The 24,087-nt window shown below is 35.6% G+C and overlaps 1 long non-coding RNA gene across 1 annotated transcript in view; it reads left to right on the forward strand.

Moving 5' to 3' along the window:
- LOC129404257 (uncharacterized) overlaps window positions 1–24,087 on the forward strand; it is a 733,623-nt gene that overhangs the window by 633,854 nt on the left and 75,682 nt on the right. Inside the window, exon 3 of the long non-coding RNA XR_008629797.1 lies at window positions 9,363–9,434. This is a non-coding gene — a long non-coding RNA (uncharacterized LOC129404257). The remainder of the gene's footprint in view (window positions 1–9,362; window positions 9,435–24,087) is intronic.

Below are 24,087 nucleotides of genomic sequence, written 5' to 3' on the forward strand. Positions count from 1 at the left end.
TGATTTGGCTGCCTGTGTAATTGGAATTCTCAGTAGTTTGGTCAGAGAGCATCTGTTCCTAGGATACACTATTTGATATCTCTAAAGTGTTTTTGATCAATTTTTGAAAGTGCTGGATGACAATTATTCAAAGCTACATCCAGCATGCATAAAAACTCTGCAAATGTTCCTAATTCAATGACATCAAACATGCAACAAAATGAGAATATATGAGAATATAGGTTTTCTTTTTCAACTCTTAAGAATTGAATCACTGTGAGATAGACCCTTAAAAAGCTTTTCATGATTAGGTTTTAGTCATACAGTATATATATATATATATATATATATATATATATATATATATATATACCCATCCCTCCACCAGTGTACATTTCCCAGGACCAGTGTCCCCAGGTTCACTCCCATCACCTCCATTCCCCAACCCTGCTTCTATGACAGGTACTTTCCTATTTCTGTCTCTTTGTCTCTATGTGTTTCTGAGTCTCTGTCTCTGTCTCTGTCTCTGTCTCTCTCTGTCTCTCTGTCTCTCTGTCTCTCTCTCTCTCTCTCTCTCTCTCTTTCCCTTTCTCTCCCATTTTGAGCATTCTGGTTTGCAGTATCAATATTGAAAGGTTATCAAGAATATCCCTTTAGAGAATATCAGTTTTCTTATGGAGACTTATGGGGAACATTCTATGTGTATTTTCATTTTTATTGATCCTTTGAATGGAAAAAGCTCACTCCCCTAATTTCTTTATCTAGTTAGAGTTAATTTTTCTGAAGAGAATTTTACCAAGAATAAAGTTGCTGAAGTCATTCACTTTTTCTATTCCAATTATATCTTCAGTTTGAAACAAAGCCACTGATTATTGAAAACAATATGTATGCCTTTGTGATTTTGATTGAGTACACTCCAGCAAAGATAATTAAAGAGAGTGTCATTAAACACTTCTACATTTTTTCTTAGAAATTAAATTAGTTCAAATTGTGTAACTCCAAGAGAGTATAATATTATCTCATTGATTGTTCATATTTTGTCCTCTTTTAATAATATTCACATAATACCAATTCAATAAAATTTACATAATATGAAAGCAATTCTACCCATTTTAGAACATTTATCCAAATTCGAAGATTTAAGCAGAAAGAATCTTAGAAATGAGAAATTTGCTCAGAAAAGAAAATTAACAAATATACATCTTAGTTAATTTTCTTAAAAATAAAAATGAGGGCCGGAGCGATAGCACAGTGGGGAGGGCGTTTGCCTTGCACGCGGCCGACCCGGGTTCGATCCCCGGCATCCCATATGGTCCCCCACGCACCGCCAGGAGTAATTCCTGAGTGCAAAGCCGGGAGTAACCCCTGAGCATCACCGGGTGTGACCCAAAAAGCAAAAAAATAAAAAATAAAAAAAATAAAAATAAATAAAAATGATACTTTAACCAGTAAGTTTTAGCTTATAGGCAACTAGGTAAATTTCTTTTGTATAGAAAAGGTAGAATGTTCCTGTATTCATGACTGTAATCTGGCTTTCATGTGCAACTCTCCTCATTTTTCTAACACAATATCTATTTTATTTCTATATAAATCTATGTAGATATTAGAAACTTGAAAAAAATTAATTTGGACAGATAAAAGTCACTTTTTTCCCGTGTTATTATAGATTATCACAAAATTATTGGCTATAGAGATATGACAAACAATTATGTACTTTACATAGAAAAATTATGGCATTTATATTTCTTTTTGGGTGGGTGTTAATGTAACCATATATTGTAAAAATACAAATGAATAATGGCTTTGTAACTTTTACAAATAATATTTATCTTTTATAATTCAGTCATCATTTTGACCATTAGCGTTCCATCTGGGAATCCTGATGCGTCCTGAGAAATTGAGCGATAAGTGTTGGAGGAATTTTCTGTCCATCATACCTATGCATCTGCCTTTTTTATACAGCCAATTGAAAATCAGGGTGATATTTTGGTCAACCTTTCTTAATAATCATACAGTTTATCAAAATTTTGCAGCAGGTAATTTTTATTTAATTTTCTTTTGCAACTTATTTTTTATTTGGGGACCACACCTGGTAATGTGCTCAGAGATATTCCTGGGAGGAAGGACTAGAGGGCCATATGCAATGCTGGGAATTGCAACAGAGTAAACTTCTTGTAGAGCAAGTGTCTTAGCTTCTGTACAATCTTTCTTACCCCCCAACAGCATAAATTAAGCATTAAAAATCAATAGCAAGTGTTACAGTTTACTGTTAATGCTGGGTCTTGCATAAAAAATATAATTATTAAAATAATTTAGATGAAAAGTAAATAACATGAGAGACACCGAAATGATGAAGAGTAAATTAATGTTGAATGTATTTTCTACCCATAATCTAGTGTACTGATTGATTACAATTGAGTGATTTGAGTAAAAGAGAAGTCTACTTTGTGTCCAAAAACTCTGACTATTTCCACTGGACAAATATTATTGAAGGTATAATTGTTAAGTGTAGAGACAGTGTGTGCAAATTCTAGTGATAAGGAGTAGATTAAAAGGAAAAATGTGTCAATAGAGATAGGAATAAAAGACTTAAGTGTGGGAGAATTGCTCCACAGCTTGGAAGCCGGCCCCACATGCAGGGGGAAATGGCAGCTCAGGTAGAGAAGGGGACATCAAGTAGGGGATGCTTGGAAGGCACGCTCGGGATGGGTGGTGCGTGCTGAATGTAGACTACAGATGAATGATGGCAATTCAGTACATTTATTGCAAACCACAACACCCATAAGGAGAGATAGGAAAAGGGAATGCTCTGCCACAGAGGTGGGGCACGGTAGGGGGTATAGGATGGGAATGGTGGGAGGGATACTGGGATCAATGGTGGTGGAGAATGGGCACTGGTGGCGGGATGGTACTCAACCATTGTATGACTGAAACTTAAACACTAAAGTTTGTAAGTCTGTAACTGTACCCCACGGTGATTCATTTAAAAAGAAAAAAAATAAAATAAAAATAAAAAGATTTAAGTGTGGGGCTGGAGAGATGGTACAGCAGGTAAGGCACTTGCCTTGCATGCTACTGACCTGGATATTATCCCCAGCATATCATATTGCTCCCAAGCACTTTCAGGAGTGATTTTTGAGTTCAGAACCAAGAATGACCCCTGAGGATCACTGGGTGTGTCCCCAATTCCCCCCCAAATTTTGAAGATAATATAAAAAAGTCAATAGAACTGAATGTTAAATAAAGCTTGTAAAACAAGAAAAAGATATATGCATCGCAATTGCCGATGTGAAGTCATTAGTAACTCCAGATTCAGTTATGTAAGTGCCAACAATCTATTAGTTTTTTTCCATGGTTGGAAGCCTGCCTTAAGAGCTGGGGAGAGGGCATTTTGGGATAGGAAAGGTACCCCTGTGACAATGATGGGTTTTAAATGATGGCTCTGGTTGGGAGTTGTGTGCTGAAAGTGGGTAAAGGACCAATTATGATGGTCTCTTGATTTTGTATTGCAAACCGTAATGCACACAAATAGAGAAAAAGAGAGAAAGAAGTAAAGTGTCTGCCAAGAGGTAGCTGGGGAATGGGGTAGGGGTGGAAGTGACAGGGGATACTGGGAAAATTGGTGGTAGGAAATGTACACTGTTGGAGGGGTAGGTGTTTGAACATTGCACGACTAAAACCCAATAATGAACAGCTTTGTAACTGTGTATCTCATTGTGATTCAACTAAAACAATAGTTTATAAGCTGGGCCTGAGAGACATTGCAGTCTGTAGGATGCGTGCCTTGCATTGAGGTAGGTATCTTGCATTGCATGACATGCAGTAAACCTGGGTTCACTACCTCACATGGTATCCCAACTTCTCTTGGAGTGATCCATGAGTGCAGCTAAATGTGGCCCTAAGACCAAGAAAAAAGGTTGTATACAGAAAAAATAGGAGATTCGGAAGTAGAGTTGATGAAGGGAAACAGGGTTTTTTGTTTTGTTTTTTGTGTTTTTTGAGAAATCTTGACTGAGAAAATAACCAGTGCATAAGCTGCAGGGCTTCATGGGGTTTTATTTGTTTGTTTTGTTTCTATTTTCCTTTTAAAATGAAATATTTGAGGTGCCTTTATTGGTTTCATCTTTAGAACTATTTTCTGTATGCTATAGTTGGGTTTTAATGAAGCACTCATATTTTTATTTGTGATATAAGGCAAATACTTTCCAACAAATTGAAGATAGTTGCTCTTTCAAATATTATGTTTGTTGTAATGGAAGGCTTGTCTTCATCAAAAATGTCCAGTAAGTGTAAAGTGAAATGAATCTATTTCCAGCTTCAAAAAGCATTTTAATAATTGGTACAATCCTGGTCAAAATTTTTAAAAGTCTATGTATCTTTCTATGTTATCTGATTCCTAACATGGTTGGCTGGCTCACATTTTATGGTATCTGATTTCTTTCTTAAATGCTGATAAAATAGGTGTTGAGCGAGCAAATGAGCCTCTGGATATTAAGCCTATCAGTAAGAAGTATCAGCGAAATAATCATGGGAGGTAACACTTTAGTCACTGATACCTGTCAGCAAAATACCATCTGGGTATCTCAGATGTCAAATAGAAAGTAATGCATATAAGCCTTAGAGAAAGAGATGCTGCTAAACTATGCACTGCCAGTTTTAACTTGTCATTGTTCTTCTCAAAATAGTAAGGAAATTTATATATGTTGAAATGCCTGGTACCATATTTATTTGATATGTGTGTGTGCATGTGTGTGTGTGTATACAGCACTAATTTTTCTGTAGCTGCCAATTTTGAATATATAACAGTAAACTTTATTGTAGACCTACTAGCCACCAAGAATCTGAAGTCATTACTATGACATATTCCATCCTATGATTTTTGTTTTTGTGTTTGTTTTTGGGCCCCAGAAGTCCTTGGGGCTTACTCCTAGCTATGTGCTCACGGATCACTCCTGGTGGGGCTTAGGAGTACATATGGGATCAAATCTAGGTCATCTGTGTGCAAGGCAAGCACCCTACCTTCTGTACTGTCATTCTGGCCCCATTCCCTGCTTTTCAAACACAAATGTATTCTTCTGCTTCTTATTTTTATTTTTATTTTTATTTTTGCTTTTTGGGTCACAGTCGGCTCAGGGGTTAATCCTGGCTCTGCACTCAAGAATTACTCCTGGCGGTGCTCAGGGGACCATATGGGATGCTGGGAATCAAACCTGGGTCAGCTGCGTGAAAGGCAAATGCCTTACCCGCTGTGCTATTGCTCCAGCCCCTCTTCTGCATTTTAAACGTTAATGAGGATATAGGCTTTCTATACCTGGACAATGGTCTTGAATTCGTCACCAAAAAGATACAGTCCTTGGAATACTATGCTGATATTAGGAAAGATGAAGTCATGAAGTTTGCTTAGAAGCGGATGGTCATGGAGAGTATCACGCTAAGTGAAATGAGTCAGAAAGAGAGAGAGATATAGAATGACTGCAGTCATTTGTGGGATATAAAACAACATGATATGAGACTAACACCTAAGGACAGTAGAGATAAGGGTCAGGAAGATTGCTCCATGGTTGGAACCTGCCTCATGAGCTAGGGGAGAAGGTAGCTGGGATAGAGAAGGGATTACTAAGTCAATGATGGTTGGAGGGTTTGTTTGGGGTGGGAGATGTGTGCTGAAAGTAGATAAAGGACCAAGCATGATGGCCTATCAGTGTCTGTATTGCAAACAATAATGCCCCAAAGTAGAGAGAATAAAGGAACTTGCCTGCCATAGAGGCAAGGGGAAGGATGGGATGGGGGATGGGAGATACTGGGGACATTTATAGTGGAAAATTTACACTGGTGGAGGGATTGGAGTTTGATTATTGTATGACTGAAACTCAAACATAGAAGCTTTGTAACTGTAGCTCACAGTGATTCAATAATGGTGATAATCATCATCATCATCATCATCATCATCATCATCATCATCATCATCATGTCACTGTCATCCTGTTGCTCATCGATTTGCTCAAGCAGGCACCAGTAACGTCTCCATTGTGAGACTTGCCTATGTTTTTGGCATATTGAATATGCCACGGGGAGTTTGCCAGGCTCTGCTGGGCGAGATACTCTGGGTAGCTTGCCGGGCTCTCCAAGAGGGGTGGAGGAATCAAACTGGGGTGGGCCGCATACAAGGCAAACACCCTACCTGCTATGCTATCACTCCAGCCATAATAATAATAATAATAATAATAATAGTAATAATAGTAATAATAATAAAACATACCATCTTGGCATTAGGGGGTAGTATAAGAGTTAGAATGCATACTTAGCTGCACTAGCTCAGGTTCCTACCCTAGTACCTCATGGCCTCCAGGATTTGCCAGTCAGAGCACATCTGGGGTCATCCTAAATACATAAAACAAAAGAGAACAAGAGGCATTGTCTTCTAAGAACAATTTACAAAACATTTGGCAGTGATCCTACAAACCTGATACATATTTTTTCCTAACCTTTAATTAGGCATGAATGTTGACAAATGCCTGAGTGCAATACCTGGTGTGGACACACAACAAAGGACAACAAACATGTTTTACCCAGGCATAAGTTTTGAAAACCATCATAGTTAAGTGTTTTATTCTCAAAAATGTACAGTTTAGGAAGATCTGGTTTAAGATAATATAAATATCAAAATTATAATGTTTTAACATATTATGTCTATAAATAAATCATAATAGGTGCTACAAAATATCTATATTGTTCAATTATAGAGAGGTCAAGTTAAGACCAAATTCAGACGATTTTATTTTTCTCATTTTTCCATCTTATTGAGATACTATAGATTGTGATACTGCTAATGATACTTTCTTACGCGTATCTTCCCAACATCCTACCCACAACCCAAAAGCCTATTTTCCTCCACCAATATCACAGACACTCCCATTCATAACACATACCCAACCCGTAAATTTAGATCAAAAGGCCAAAGGTAACAGTACTGGAGAGTTACTCTAAGGTAGTGAGAACTAAATTATCTCATCTCTATTCTAATGTACAATAAATAATTCTTGATTAAGTTGAAAATCCATGTAAATATTTATAAATAAATGTTATTTTCTTTTTTAAACTCCCCCCTCCCAAATTCTGTATGTAGATGACTGTTTTGTAACATTTTTGGTTATTTACATGGAAATGATGAGTCTAACACTAGGGTGTATTGGCAAATAATATTAAGTGTCGAATCCTTTAAATATTGCTGCTGGCTTTAAAAATATGTCAATTTCACAGTTTGACAGCTTGTAAAAAATGTTATCATATCTCTTCCTCCTAGTGTTCCTTTCCCCTTTTTCTTTATCATGTTATTTGTAGACAAGAGAAATGTATGATTGAACCTAAAATTTAAGGCTCTGAGTTAGACAACCTGAATTTAAATTAAGCTGTTACATTTTCTGATGAAGAAGCTTTGATGATATAACTCAAATTCTATTTGCTTCATATTTTTCACCTAAAAAAAAGGGAGCTAAACATATATTTGTTCACATTAGATAATATTTAGTAATCAAAAATTACTATAATATATTCAGACACTAGAAATACTACCCTAAGGTTTATTTTCCTAGATTATGCAAAATTTAAATTTATTGTAAATTCAGCAAAAGATTATAGATTATAAGTTTTAAAATTTTTATTTAAAGACATATAAAAGATATTAATTCTGAAATAGGCTGGAGTGATAGCACAGTGGTAGGGCATTTGCCTTGCATGCGGCTAACCTGGGTTCGATTCCTCTGCTTCTCTCAGAGAGCCTGGCAAGCTACCAAGAGTATCTCGCCCACACGGCAGAGCCTGGCAAGTTACCCATGGCATATTTGGTATGCTAAAAACAGTAACAAGTCTCACAATGGAGATGTTACTGGTGCCTGCTCGAGCAAATCGATGAGCAACAGGATGACAGTGGCAGTGACAATTCTGAGATATTTTCCTATTAGTCTTGTGTATGAGCTGTTTGTCAATCACCAGTACATTTTTCAAAATCAAAATTTTATCTTGGTCAACCAATGGATATTTTGGGATTGATCATTTTAGACATAGTGTGTAGTAGTAAGACTCTCCAATTAGCTATGTAATCAAAGCATAAAATAATATGTACACATTTTTACATAATTCTAATCAATGGCATATTGTTTTCTTACTAAGTAATCAAGATTCTACTGAATTCTGAATTTTTAAAGACATATGGTACTATACAACATGATTATTATTCTAATAAACAAAGATTTTAATTGAGAAAAGAAAGTATACCTATGAAAAATATACAATTGTGTGTTTGTTTTAGAATAAGCCTACTAATGTAGTCAAAATTAAAAATAAATTGTGTTATCAATATTACTTGGGTCTAGATTGGGGTTTAGAAAAACAATGACTAGTATTCCAATAGGTTGAAAGGGAGTATTCTTGGAGAGAAATATAAAATCTTTCAGTATGTAAAAGTGGGGCATTTGGATCTGATGTAGGAATAAAAATCAACCTTAAATGATCATTTACTTGTTTCCACTTAGTAGTAGCAATTACACAGCTTTGTCTTTCAACCCCAGATATAAATACTAGGAAATCATTAAGCAGGTGATGAGACCACATGATCTTTGTCAATTAGTTTAATTTTCTGCATTAATGTAAGATTTTAGTGAAATACTTAATTATATATGACTTTTCTCTGAGCTGTGCTCATTTGGCAAACACTCAGCTATTGATTTTCATATTTTTCTCCTGTACATTAAGGATATGTTTTGGTGCACCAGGACCTCAGATAGTTTATGCTTAGTACTTTAACCTTCACTTGAAAGCTGTCAGCTATCCATGAGCACTGCATTAAGAAGATATTTGGGACAAGAGCTTTAAAGATAACAATAACAACATAATTTGTTGATGCTTTCTAAATTTCTGAGAAGCATCTGTCTAATGAGTAGTATAATACTAGCAAAAATATTAGTAGCAATAATTTGTCATTTAATAAAATAAGGTGGGTTTTTAGTATTTAATTAAAAAATTAAATTTCCTAGGATGAACTTTGATTTTGATTTAGGGGTCAGAACCAGTGGTGCTCAGAGTTGAACCCTGGCTCTTTGCTTAGGAGTCCTTTTGCTATACCTTTGGTCTCCATAGCATGAGCGTTTCTTAATTGAAAAAAAAAGACTCTTTGTCTCATATTTACATCCTAGTGTCCGTAATAATTTAATCAAGAAAATTATATAAATGCCATTTGATACTACTTCTTAGCATTCCTCAATTTCATTATCCTAATTTAATCTAATTTAACTTGTATTGTTTCCTTTTTGACCTTATCAATGGACTTAAATTATCGATAAGATAGCTAAGTGTGAGTTCAAGATTTTTTCTATTTTTCCTTTCAGGGAAATCTTGAGGAGTTTGACACTTTTCATCCTCTGGTCATTAAGCGTTGTGTGGGGAAAAGCTATCCACTGGTAAGTCCCACTTATCCTAATACTTTTATTCAAAGCTCTGCTTAATAATGTCTATAATTTGATGATTATATAGAAAAAAGTAGGCTTAAGTATATGTCAGTATTGTTGCCTGATAGGTAAAGAACTCTTTTATTTTCTAATGAAATTTATCACATCTAAATTTTGTATTTCAAGAGTTATTAAAATCTATATATGAAACTTTCCAGTTATATTAGTAATACAATAGATATTAAAAGCTATGTATGTTTTCAACATTTTACAAATTGTGATAGTATTTCTTATTGTAACATTTTTCCCATATTAACACTTTGGCACATAAGCAACACTGAATATACATCCATGAAGTGATCTAATACTGCTGTCAAATAAAATTGATTAAGTCTTATCAGTTTGCACAATATAATAGTAATCATTTTGCATATTTAAATTTAATTTTACAGTTATAAAATACCTATGCATCCCTAAGTCATAAAATCAAATATATGCTATCATGTCACAATTTTTCCCCACTCTAGTTAATGTATTTTTTACTACTTTCTTGAATAGAATTCCTCTCAACTAATTCTCAGTTTCTCTATCTTTCTCTCTTTCCCCCATTCTCTCTTAAAAACAGACAGACATTCACTTATTCATTTCTTAAAATATCAGGCGGGAAATTAATCATGGGGCGGGGGGAGCACAGAGAGAGCTCTGGGATAAGACACTTTCTTATGTTGCACAAAGTCCACCTAGATTCCATCCCTGGAACCACATGTGATCTCCCAGGCACTGTCAAGGAGTGGTCACTGAGCACAAAGCCAGGTGTAAGCCCTGAGCATAGACAGTTGTGGCCTAAAATACCCCTGATACCAAATATATCAGAAGTATTATATTCAGGACACCATTAATTAAAATTCTCTAATTTCTGAGGCGCAATCAAATACTCTCACATACTTAAAGGTTTCAATATCTGAAATTTATTGTTGTTAATTGTTTGGAGGCCACACCTGGCGAGAGTTAGAGGTTACTCCTAGCTCTGCATTCAGGAATTACTCCTTGCGGCACTCCAGGGGAACTAGATGGAGGGCCAGGAACTGAACCCAAGTGGGTCACATGCAAGGTATGCCCCCTACCTGCTATACTATTACTCCAGCCCTTTCCTGATGTTTTTTTAAAGAAATAACTCGTCGTCTAAAAATGTTAAGTATGAATTTATCTAGTACTTATAAATTGTGATTATTTTAAAATAAAATATGAACCATAGTTTAAATAAAGCAACCAAAGTACAGTTAGATAAACATATAGAAATTTTAATGTAGCACTGGAAATTCCAATTCTATAAATCTGTTTTGTCTAGTTTGTGTATTAATTGTGTATTGTAAATTGTAATTGTGTATTGTCTAATCCTCCATAATGTGTATTGAATAGGACATGAAGCCAAGATCTAAGTAACAAAGGAAAAACAAACAAAAACAGATTTATTTTAGGTTTTACTAGGACCAGGATTTTGCCCTCAGTGATTGATATTCCTCTTTTGAAAACTATAGTGTAGGAAGATTCATAGGGTTTATGTTTTAAGATTTACATTAAAGCAAATTAGAAAGAATTCTTGCATCACATGCTATCTTCATAAATAATTTTTCAAGCTGGAACCTCAAGAAAAATAAATTCACATCATTCACAGTCACCATATAATAGAATGATTTATTCATAAGCATCCCATATTTTTATTAATAGGGCCCTTAGTTCTGGGTCACTGTAAGAAAAAGAGAAGAATGTTAATCAGGTGCAATTTAAAAAAAGCATCTTTTCCAAATTGTTTTTGTATGTGTGAATCAACTATTCTATAAAAGTCATTTTCACAGTACATCAGGTGGCTTCTCTTTACTACTAAATACGAATCAAAAGTCTGCCAACCCCTTTTCTTATCATTTGAGCTCACATTTAATTGGAGTCAAATCTCAGTTCAGTTTTGGAGCCAGACAGAGAGATGGGTGGTAAGATTGTAATGACAAATGCAAGACTTTCCAGATAAACCAACCTTCAGTAAATATTCAATTTAAAAGCCTTTGTAATCATTGATTCCACTTATTTGAACTCTAATCTAATTCAAGAGACTAACACTCCAGAGCCTTTAGGAATTCATTTAAATGCTGTTATTCAGGAACAAATTAGCCATCCCTGTCTTTGAAAGCAAATTAAAAAAAAATTAAAAACTCATGTAAAGTGCTCATTGAAATGTGTATTCAATATGCTTTGCATTCGTACTATCATTTTAGTCTCCAAATCTAGTAAGCTCTTTTGAACATTCAAAATAAAATGAAACTTGTCTGGAAAAACTCAATGAATCCTTAATGATTCTTATTGATCATGGCTTTCATCACAAGCCACCCAGCTGATAGATGACTTATTTAAATTCAGCGACATTTAGGGATCAATTTCTGCCTCACCAAGTCATAACAAATGTAATATAGCTAGATTCTCTACACTTAGACCCCAGACTTTGTCGTGCCTTTCCTCTAGGGAAACAGAAAGAGGAGCAATAAATTTTTGCTTTTTCATTTTGGATTGAATTTTTCCTGTTCAATGTTCTGAGCAGTCAGCGACTTTATAAAGGTGTCTGTGTTGTCTGCTATTGAAAAAAAAGAATGAAAAAGAAATGGAGCTATTTTCAACCATCCTACAACACAGATGGAAATTTAAGGAACTTTATACTCAAAGTTGCTGGTTAAAAAATCACAAGCCATAGAATTCCATGGTGAAGATGAAAAGAGATATGGGAATAGCAAGTTGGCTGGTTTATCTCTTCATTCATATGCATTATTCAAGACACAAGGATCCACAGTTTTAAAATTCAAAAATTTCTTTTAACTTCTATAAATGCATGTTATTAAGACTCACTTTGTGTCCTTATCCATCACCTGGTTATTGGTACATTGACCATTTTTCTTTGTTCTAAGACTACCTCTACCCACATTTCTCTTTCAGTTATTATTATTTTCCAAATAACCACTTGTCTGTAGCTTCCAAAGTTTTTATAGTTGATCTCATATGTTTAGTATATTTGTATAACTTCACAGGTTATTTGTTTTATGACCATAATTTAGGGCTTACTCCTAGTTCTGTGTTCAGGGATCACTGCTATTAGGGTTTGGAAGACCATATAGAGTGCCAGAAATTAGACTTTGGTAGGCTGCTTGCAAAGCTAAGTCTGTGCTATCTCTTCAGCCCTTACAAAGATTATTTGTGTCTAGTGAAAGAAAATTTATATATCCTCTTATGAACTTAACTCCTGATAATAAACTCAGCTTATATTCATGATAGCACATTGGCTTTTCAACTTGCAATATGTTAAAAAATTAACTTGCGTTATTTTCCCCATGTTTTCTTATCATTCACATTTTAGCGAATAGAAAGTACTATCTACAGTGTTTCCCCAAAATAAATCTAAGTAATATCTTGTATTATTTTCTTATCTTTCTTATTATAGCATTCATGGAGTCTTTATCAATTCTATCTCTGGATAGGCGGGAAATGAATGCTACAAGAACTTTGAAATAAAATGTAATGTACTCTTTTAAGCCATATGAAATTTTTAAGTGGAAACTAAATTAATTAACAGAAACAAAATGAGCAGTAGTCTAAAACAGCTGAAGTTTAAATAAGAAAAAAATTCCCACGTAATTATTAATGATGATTTTTAATAATTTATCTATATTCTAATAATAAGACCAAATCTCAAATTATTTAATTTTAATATGTTGGTACATTTTGTTCATAACTATATTTTCATGTTCTTTATAGGCTCACTATATTGTACTGATATAAACTCATCAAGTTTAATGTTTAGATTTTTCTATTATATGACAACATCAATAAGAAAAAATTCCTATGCTATATACACAAAAAGAAAATCATTGGCAGATTGAGATACCCCCTAAGAAAGATGCAGGGGAATGAAAGACCCCTAAAATTCTTCTGGAGGAATGTTTTTCTTTTCACCTTTTGAAAAGGGTATACTCTAAAAGAGCTAAGCACATGGACAAACACTACATATTTTGCCATGGAGTAATTTTGGTAATCCACAAATCTAAATATTGAGTAGATGCTATTGACTCAAAAATATTGTGAGCCACAGTTCACCATACAATGACCTTTTTGTTTTCTGATTAAAAAAAAAGTCTCTAGACTCTTTTGGGAGCACCACATGATTTTCTCACGACTTCTTTGCTAAAGAACAATTTTATAGATCTTACTCTCAGAGAGTTTGGCAAGCTACTGAGAGTATCTCACCTGCAAGGCAGAACCTGACAAGCTATCCACGGCATATTCGATACGCAAAAAACAGTAACAACAAGTCTCACAGTGGAGATGTTACTGGTGCCTGCTCACTCGAGCACATTGATGAACAATGGGACTACAGTGCAGTGCTACAGTGCTACTTGTCATAAATATGAAGAATCTTGTCACAAGAATTACAAAAAGACAAGAGACATCCACCCCCAAACCCCAACCCCTGCATCAGCCCGTATCAGGTCAGGAATGATCCCCAGTAATGACCAGAGAACCAATAACTTATAATCATTGACCGCTAAGATTTTGGATTCAGCATACCTCTCAGATTGCTCTTCTTTCTGCTGCTGAAAATGGTGGCCTTGAGGAATTCCATTCAGGAAGTGGGTTTTAGTATTCTAATGTTAGGGATTGTGTCTTTCTGAAAAATAAAAGAGATGAGATCAAACGTGTACTTTTACATAACTATTTCAAGTGGAATAAAATGCATGACCTACATTTGAATATTAATATTGCTTTAGCATTTTTTTCAAAACAAGTTTTAGATGGTCCAAAACATTGTTTGACGTATGCATATGTATACCATTCCAATTTTCTGGGGCATGTTTGTGAACTAGAGAAATGTTCTGGAAAGTGTCATACCCATATCTTTCTATCCCCAAAATTAATGCGTCTGAGCTTACTTTAGCTGTTTTGAACATCATTTAAAAGTATTTTACCCACTTTGCTTTTATCTTTTTTATTATTCTAAGGAATTTTTGTTGAGATGAATGCTATTGAATTGATGATTCATAAGGTGTCCTAACTTCAATTTAACTGAGTCATTCTCCTCACACTCTTCCATGTGTAAGATTTTTAGGAAACTGACTCTCTTTTTCAGGAATCTGGCCTATATAAATGGTCAGAGTGAACTGAATTAATAGAAGGAATTACCCCTTTTTATTTATTCTACCAAGGCCAACTCTCTGGAGGAATGCTTTATTGTTGCAGACAATACATTCCCTGGTTGCTGGCTGCCCTTAATGGGATCTTAAAATCGATTGGAACAATTTCTCTGTCACCTGATAAGCACTGTAGGTTTTGTGGTCTGTTACAGTATCATATCCGTCTCATGTTTTAAAAAAAAAAAAAATTATTCTAAACCAAGTGTCTTCCTTGCTTGTAAGACCACAGCTTCCTTTTTCTGAGGAAACAGTTCTTGTAAATGTGTAATATACCTGGAATCCAGGCAGACTCACCCACAGTGGTTGAGTGGTTGTGTCAACGACATGAAAGATAATAGTGGGTATAATAAGAACAGCAAAGAAACGTGAAAAGTCTGGTTTCCAGCATGGTCGCTGTTCATCTGAGAGCTGCTGTCCTGAGCTAACAGTGCCCCCTAGTGAAGTCGGCCTCGTTCCTGCAAATGCAATTCCAGTTCTAATACACGGATCAAAAGACAAAATAAATTAAAGCAATTGTACCCTGTGTTAATCATTATCATGGTAACTATTTATCTGCCCTTTAAAAACTCAAAGGTGCATTTATATTCCTCTGATAAATGTGTGATATCAAGAACTATACAAGAGCACACAAGGATTTTAAAATCCAGAGAGACAATGTAGCAGTCAGGTGTAAGCCTATTATGGCCCAAATACAAATGAATAAATAAATAAACAAAATGCAATGTGTCACTTCCTGTCTAGTCCCTAAATAAGTTTGAATTATTTCCTTATTGCTAAATTTGGGCCACTTGAAGCTCAGTAATTTAGGAGGATGGAGTGATCAGCTTCCTTTCCATTGTCTGTCAGTTCAGTCTCCGTACTTTGAGCTCTCTGGCTTGCCACAATAGTTAGTTTCAAAATGCTTAGCTCAGAGACCTGGTGAGAAAGAAGAGGTGTAGACTTTAGTAAAGTCCTTCATTAAAGGATATTGGCCTGAATTGCTACTTATTTAAAGCTGACTTTTTTCTTTATTTCTTGTCAGTACATCCGAAAAGTCTTCAAGACCTTGGAAATCTCTACAAATACGCACTGATACCTTTATGCAACTGGCAAAGATTTCTGAAACATTGCTTAAATCAGAAATGCCCAAACTTCTTTGACTTACTGCTTTTAAAAATAAAAAAGCAAGAAAACAATCTACCCCTATACCAACATCCTTAACAGAGCAAACAACAAAGTGCCTCTACCCACCTGTTGCTACAATGCCCTACCTATAGCTCCAGACCCCAAAAAAGTACATAAGTTGCTTTGAGAAACACCAGAAACCTTGTATAAGAAACATAAGGGTTTAGTATTGTACCTAATTTCCTTTCTTGTTATCTATTGGAGTGATCCTAGTCTCCTTTTTATTAGGATACTTATACCACTTGTTTTTGTAGATCTCAAACAGGAAGTTGAAATGCTGTCCAAACTGTAAATTAAGTAATGGATTCTTTCATGGGTATTCTTCGAATATTTTGCTCTTTTCTGGGGATAGGAGATTATTTCAAAATGCGTGAAAAGTCACTAAGAAATGCCATAGTCCAAGGATTGCCTCAAAAAAGGTCATTTTCTCAGTATGGATGAAAGATTTAAAAATTAACTAAATTTTAAGGTGTCTAATATTTAGCTAATCTTTGCTTCTATTTGAAAATGTGCTTTGCCAAGTATCTATTCTAATATGCTTTTACCTGCACAAAGAAAGTCTGGAGGAAGAATTCTTCCAGAATGAGTGGAAATTTTGAGAAAATGTAGTAAGCACATTTAAATCTGTCAACTAGTTTGCATTATGGTTGCATTCAAGTGCACATTCTCATAGTTGTGATTCTCAGGTGAAATTGCTCAATACTCATAAAATGTCAAAATTTCTATAAAGAGTTGGAGAAATGTGAAAATGAGTAAGTATATCCGAGATGAAAGCACTTGGAACTGGCAAATTGGGACACTTGATTGTAGTGCTGAACGTAATATAGCATTTTATCATTTTTAAAAGTAGGATATTGTGAGTTAATTATGCAATTACTATAAAAGGTATAAATATGTAGTCATAAAATGTTTGGTTTATATTCTAAGGGAGGTTATTTTCTCAAGGCGCCAGTCATTCAGATGGAGCAATAAAACACAGTAAGGACAAAGAGACTCTTTCAGGTGGGAAAGTGCTTCCAGGTTTGAATCACTTAGAATATACTGACATCTATTTATCAATCGTGTGAAAAGCTACTCCAGAGTACATTTTTGGTGCTTGGCTACAGGGTTTAATGCTTGGCCTGCATTGTAGTATTTGGGAGACAGCAGGGTAACTTGTCATTGCCTTGAGGACCATTTGGTGCTGGGGATTAAACTCCAGGCCTCACACACGAAGGCCTGTGCTCAGCCATTCTGCCTACCTCTGCTGCCCCTGGATCTTAAATTGTGGAATATGAAAACACCAATCTGAAAATATGTATGATGGCCTAGCCAATAAATGAAAATAAGTTAAGCATATCAATGAAGGAAGAAGATATATACATAGTGTATATGATTTAACCATAAGAAAAATGAAATCTTGTCATTGTATAGCAGAATTGCTCTTGACAGAATTCTTTTTTTTTGGGTAATACCTGGCGGTGCTCAGTGCTTATTCCTGGCTCTGCATTCAGGAATTACTCCTGGAGTGACCAGGGGACCATATGGGATGCTGGGGATCGAACCCAGGTCGTCTCTGGGCAAGGGAAGCACCCTACCCGCTGTACTATAGCTGTAGCCCCCAGAATTCTTATAAGTGAAGTAAGTTAGGTTTTGAAAGGCAAACAGTGCATTGTTTAATTATTAACTTTTAATCTTAGACCTTACTGTGATTTTATGTAATTCTCCAGAAGATTAATAAACAAAACTATATGTGAACTGAGGGGTAATAGGAGAGAATCAAATAAATATAAATAATAAATTGAAAAGTTTATCAAGTATTTGGAGATAAGAGCACCAAAGTTAGATTAGAGATATGAAATGGGAATTTTCTGATTTCAATATAATTCCAGATATTTTGTGCAGTTTTTTTTTATTTCCACTGAAAACAACCAATATTATTTGGTTTTAAATGTATTATATCTATATCTATCTGTCTCTCTGTCTATAATATCTCACTATATAGGCACAGGAAAATGGAAAATGGGAAATCTGGCAGAAGAGGCCCAGTCCCTATTCGAGCAGGCTTGGAGGTCGAGGCCCGGGATCCACACACCTGGGTTCCTCTGCCATTACCTTCATGCGTGAGGCTTGTCCAAACGTGTGAAGAGGGGCCTTGAGCATGGCTGTGGCTAGGCTCCGGAGGTCATCGGCCACAGGAGCTCTGCTCAGGGCGGGAAGGGAAGCTGGAGCCTACCTGCTCTGAGGGGCCACAGAGAAGATAGCCAGGCATGCGGGGCAAGAAACTCTCTGTGTCACTCTCTTCTGGGAGCTTGTTTTTTTTTTTTTTATTAGTTTATTTTTAATTAGAGAGTCATCGTGAGGGTACAGTTACAGATCCATATATCTTTGTGCTCATGCTTCCCCCATACAAAGTTCAATAACCCATCCCTTCACCAGTGCCCATTCTCCACCACCCGTAAACCCAACATCCCTCCCCCCCTCCCCAGTCCAGTCTCCCCACACCCCACCCTGCCACTATGGCAGGGAATTCCCTTTTGTTCTCTCTTTCTGATTAGGTGTTGTGGTTTGCAATAAAGGTGTTGAGTGGCCATTGTGTTCAGTCTCTAGTCTGCATTCCGCCCGCCTCACCCTTCCCCCACATGACCTCCAACCACATTTTACTTGGTGGTCCCTTCCCTGAGTTACCCAGAATGAGAGACCAGCCTCCAAGCCATGGAAACAATCTCCTGGTACTTATTTCTACTATTCTAGGGCGTTACTCTTATAGTCTATTATTCTATATTCCACAGATGAGTGCAATCTTTCTATGTCTGTCTCTCTCTTTCTGACTCATTTCACTTAGCATGATACTTTCCATGTTGATCCACTTATATGCAAACGTCATGACCTCATTTTTTCTAACAGCTGCATAGTATTCCATTGTATAGATGTACCAGAGTTTCTTCAACCAGTCATCTGTTCTAGGGCACTCGGGTTTTTTCCAGATTCTGGCTATTGTAAACAGTGCTGCGGTGAACATATAAGTGCATATGTCACTTCGACTATACTTTTTGGCTTATCTGGGATATATTCCCAGCAGTAGTATTGCTGGGTCAAATGGGAGCTCAACCTCTAGTTTTTTGAGAATCGTCCATACTGTTTTCCAAAAGGGCTGAACTAGCCGGCATTCCCACCAGAAGTGTAGAAGGGTCCCTTTCCTGGGAGCTTGGTTTTAAGTCTTTGGATGTTGTCCATTGATGGGATTACATGACGTTGGGAGCAGTTCCTGGGTGTGACCGCCTAGCAACTGGAAAATGGGTAATCTGGGTGGAAGAGGCCCAGTCCCCATCGAGCAGGCTTGGAGGTCTCAGCCCCGGGTCCCACACACCTGGGTTCCCATTCTTATAGCCTACATCTCACTCTGGGAGAACCTGGCAAGCTACCGAGAATTTCCTGACCACATGGGAGAGTCTCGCAAACTCCCCATGGTATATTCATATGCCAAAACCAGTAGCAATGCTGGGTTTCATTTCCCTGACCCTGAAAGAGCCTCCAATGCGGCATTGTTGGGAAAGACAAGTAAAGAGAGGCTTCTACAATCTGAGGTCTAGGACGAACGGAGACGTTACTGAGACCAATTGAGAAATTCGATGATAAATGGGATGATGACGATGATGATGATGATGATAATGATATAGGCACAGGATGGGAGAGGCCCAGTTTTTGTCCAATAGGAGTCCTGAAATGTCCTTTACTGGACAAAATAAGAGGAAGGCTGGAATGTAGCTAGCTGTGATATTGCTTTGATTTGCTTCTTGGAGAAAACAAAGAACAGGCATTTTTGATTTGTCTACACCTGGCTCCTCTGGGACTATTCCTGACTCTGTAGTTAAAGAGTGAACCATGTCTGTGCTTAGGGGACAATACGTGGTGCTGGGATTCAAACCAGGTTCACAGCTGCTATGTACTATCATTTCACCCCTGAGAATTGTCCCTTTAATGGAACCAATATACCCATAAGTGACTTCTATAATAACATTTAAAAGTGTAAGATGATGACTACTCTATAAAGAAATCTGGAAACTATATTGATTATGTTTTACATTTGACATAGTTAATTCTAATGAGATGCTTGATATTTTGATGTACATATGTGTACTCTGGGAGAACCTGGCAAGCTACCGAGAATTTCCTGACTTACAAAGAGATGATCAGGGCTTTCTCATTAACTAATATTTACAAAATCTTTTATCTGCCAAAGTCTTTAATGTTGTAATAGCATACATAAATATATAAAATATAATTGTACCTCATTTTGGCTTTTTGAATTTGGACAAAGTATATTTTAGAACAGTATAATATTTTTAGGCAAAAAAAGCAATTTTATCCAAAGACAGCTTTATATATAAAACCAGTATCAGATTTCTTTGAAGGCATAAAGAACACTGAGACATAAAACATGTTAAATGAACAACCTAATTACAACCGTATAATTCAAATGGGCTGTTTGGTCTATAATAGTGAATTATGGAGAACAAGAAAACAATTAATGGAAGAAATCATTTCAAAAAGGAGAATTCAGCATTTGGCTCTAGTTTATAGCATTTTATTCATTCCAGTGACAAAAATAAAATAGCTTATGTAAATCTTAACTGCTGCTCAATTTACATAAACTGCAATAAATTAGTTTAGTGACTTTACCAATAGTTTAAGTTGAAATACTCAATATGTAAAACTTATGTAGAGTGGTTTTAATCTGTGCCAAACAAGTGCCTTTTATCTTATTCCCTTCCAGTTGTTTCTGAAGTCACAGCAACATTATTGTCAAGCAAGATCACATCTGAGGAAAAGTTATTCTATATTGCTTTTTTAAATAATTCATTATTAATTTCCACTGTAAAAGCTAACAGAATGAAATAATGTATTATAAAGCAGCATACCAAGGATAAGGAAGTGATATGAGACCAAAATTGCTTTCAATAATAATTTTTTATCATCAAATATAGCAACATGTAAGGCGATGCCTATTTCCAGGTTTCATTATTTTTATGAGTACATATCATGAACAATCCACATAGGTCTGCTTTTTTGAGTACATAGACTTTTATCCTCAAGTATATTTTGTCAAGGCCACAATATTATCTCTCTGTAAATGATTGCTTTTCTTTCATTTGGGGGTTGGATTGGGATGCATCTGCTGTGTGCGGGCTTACTGCTGTTTCTGTGATCCAGGATTACTTCTGGCAGGTCTCATGGCACTATAGTAGTACTCAGGATTGAATCTGGGTTTATTGTGTGCAAACTAAGCACCTTTACCCATCAAACTATCTCTCTGGCCCAAAAGTTTGATTTTCCTAATGCCTTACAACTTTCTTAGAAAGTAGATTCACATATCGATGACCACGTTTGGAAATGATTGCATATCATAAATTTTTTATGTTCCATAATGGAAGAAGGAAGGTCTAGAAAGGAACACATGTGTGTGAATAGTATTTATTTCTTAGTCTAAACTCATGACATAATAAATATGAAATCCAAGAAAATATGACTCTAAATTAGAAGAATCTTGTATTGAACTAAAATTGTTTCATTTTAATTAAGTACAATTATTAATAAAGCAGAAGTATTATTTTCATTCTGACGCTATGGGTTGAATTTTTTCAAAGTTGGAGGTATTTATGCTTGTTAATAATGAATACTTGTGACTCAAAAAATATTAAAGGAAGAAAAAATAATAAATACTTAACTTTCTGAAATTATAATATAACAATGATATAATTTGTCATTGCATCAATATCAGAGGCTAAATTAAATATAATAAAGTGAAAATGATTATCAAACATTGTTGCATGCTATATATGCATTTATGCACAATGATACTAAAATGAAGATAGTATTGTTTATCTATTAGACAAACTAGAGATATATTTGGGTCTTCCATTTGTTTTAGATCATCAATCAGTTTCTAATTAAAATATTGCCCATTAAGAAAGCATACTGTGAACTGAAACTTCAAACTACAGCACTCTGATAAGCTAAATGTATAGATTTTCATTTTATAAAAATAGTGAATCACAGTGACATACACATTTACAAAGTTGTTAATGATTGAATTTCAGTCATTTATGTTCCAACACTTGCTCTCTTTCTTCTTCTTCTTCTTCTTCTTCTTCTTCTTCTTCTTCTTCTTCTTCTTCTTCTTCTTCTTCTTCTTCTTCTTCTTCTTCTTCTTCTTCTTCTTCTTCTTCTTCTTCTTCTTCCTCCTCCTCCTCCTCCTCTTCCTCTTCCTCTTCCTCTTCCTCTTCCTCTTCCTCCTCCTCCTCCTCCTCCTTCTCCTTCTTTGGGGCCTTATGATTTGCAATATAGATAATGAAAGGTTATCAGGTATATCCTACTAGCACCTGTTTACCTTCACCTTGGATATTAATCTCATCTACATATACACTTCTTATATGCCCCAAATGAACCCAACATCTGTCTCTCAGCTTCTGGCTCATTTCACTCAACATGGTGCTCTCCATGTCAATCCATCTATAAGAAATTTTGTGACTTCATTATTCCTATCAGCTGCATAGTATTCTGTTGTATAGATGTATCATAGTTTCTTTAACCAATCAATCTCTTCTCAGGCATTCAGGTTTTTTTCCAGATCCTGTCTGGAAAAAATAATAGTGCTGAAATTAACAAAAGTGCATATGCTGTTTTTGCTGTTTTTTGGCACCATGGTATATTACCAGAAGTAATATTGCTGGGTCAAATTGGACCCAATTTCTAGGTTTTTGAGGAATGTGCATATCGTTCTCCAAATAGGCTGGACAAATCAGCACTTCCACCAACAATGAATTAGAGTCCCTTTCTCCCCTCATCCACATCAGTACTAATTGCTCTTGTTTTTTTGGATGTGTGCCCGTCAGTGTGGTGTAAGATGATATCTCATTGTTGTTTTTATTTGTATCTCCCTGATAATTAGTGACGTAGAGTTTATTTCTATGTGCCTTTTGAACATATGAATTTCTTCTTTGAGGAAGTTTCGATTCAATATCTCTTCCCTTTTTTTGATGGGGTTGGATGTTTTCTCTTGTAAAATTCTATCAGTGTCCTATATAACTTTGATATTTACCCTTTATCAGATGGGTATTGGGTAAATAATTTTTCCCACTCTGTGGGATGTCTTTGTATTTTAGACACTGTTCCTCTCTCTTGAGGGGCAGAAGCTTCTTAGTTTCATGCAGTCCCATTTGTTTTTCTTGCTTCTACTTGTTTGGCATCTTTGAAGATGCTTTGGGATGCAATGTCATGGACAGATTTACTTATGTTTTCTTCCAAGCACCTATGGATTCAGATCTGATCTCTAGATCTCTACTCCATTTTGATCTTACTTTTTTGCATGACATTAGAAAAAGGTTTGAGTTCTTTTTTTACACATAGCTGCCTAGTTTTTCCAGCACCATTTGTTGAAGAGAGTCCCCTTGCTCCACTTCATACTTCTTGCTCCCTTATCAAAGATTAAATGTTCATAAATTTGAGTGTCTATATCGGAATATTCAACTCTATTCCATTGATCTGCAGGTCTGTTTTTATTCTAATGCTATACAGGTTTAATTACTACTGCTTTGTAATACAGTGTGAAGTTGGGGAAGGTGATGTCTCCTATCTTCCTTATTCCCCAAGGATTGCTTTAGCTATTCATGGAGGTTTATTGTTTTATATAAATTTCAGTAGTATTTGGTCTTTTATTTGGAAAAAGTGCTGGACATTAAATCTATATAATACTTTGGGGAGTATTGCCATTTTTACAAGGTTAATTCTCTCATCATGAGCAGGAGGTATGTTTCCACTTACTTGTGTCCTCTTTTATTTCTTAGAGTAACATTTTTTAGTTTTCTCTCTATAGGTCCTTTGACTCCTTAGTTAAGATAATTCCAAGGTACTCGATTTTCTGAGGTACAAACAATTGTGAATGGGATTTTTAAAATATCTTTTTATTCTCTTTCATTATTTGAATAAAGGGAAGCTATGTACTTCGGGATATTGATTTTGTAAAGTGCCACTCTACTATATAAATCTTTTGTATCTCAGAGCTTTTTGATATAGTCTTTAGGATTCTCTAAGTATAGTATCATGCCATATTCAAATAGTGAGCACTTTACTTCCTTTTCTATCTGGATGCCTTTGCTATCTTTATCTCCCCTAAGAGCTATGACAGATACCTCCAGTATTATATTGAATAGAAGTGACTAGAGTGGGCTACCCAGTCTTTTGCCTGGTTTTAGAGAAGAAGGCTTTTTGTTTTTTCCATTGAGAATAATGCT

This window comes from Sorex araneus, chromosome 1 (assembly GCF_027595985.1).
Source record: "Sorex araneus isolate mSorAra2 chromosome 1, mSorAra2.pri, whole genome shotgun sequence".
NCBI classification, from domain to species: Eukaryota; Metazoa; Chordata; class Mammalia; order Eulipotyphla; family Soricidae; genus Sorex; species Sorex araneus.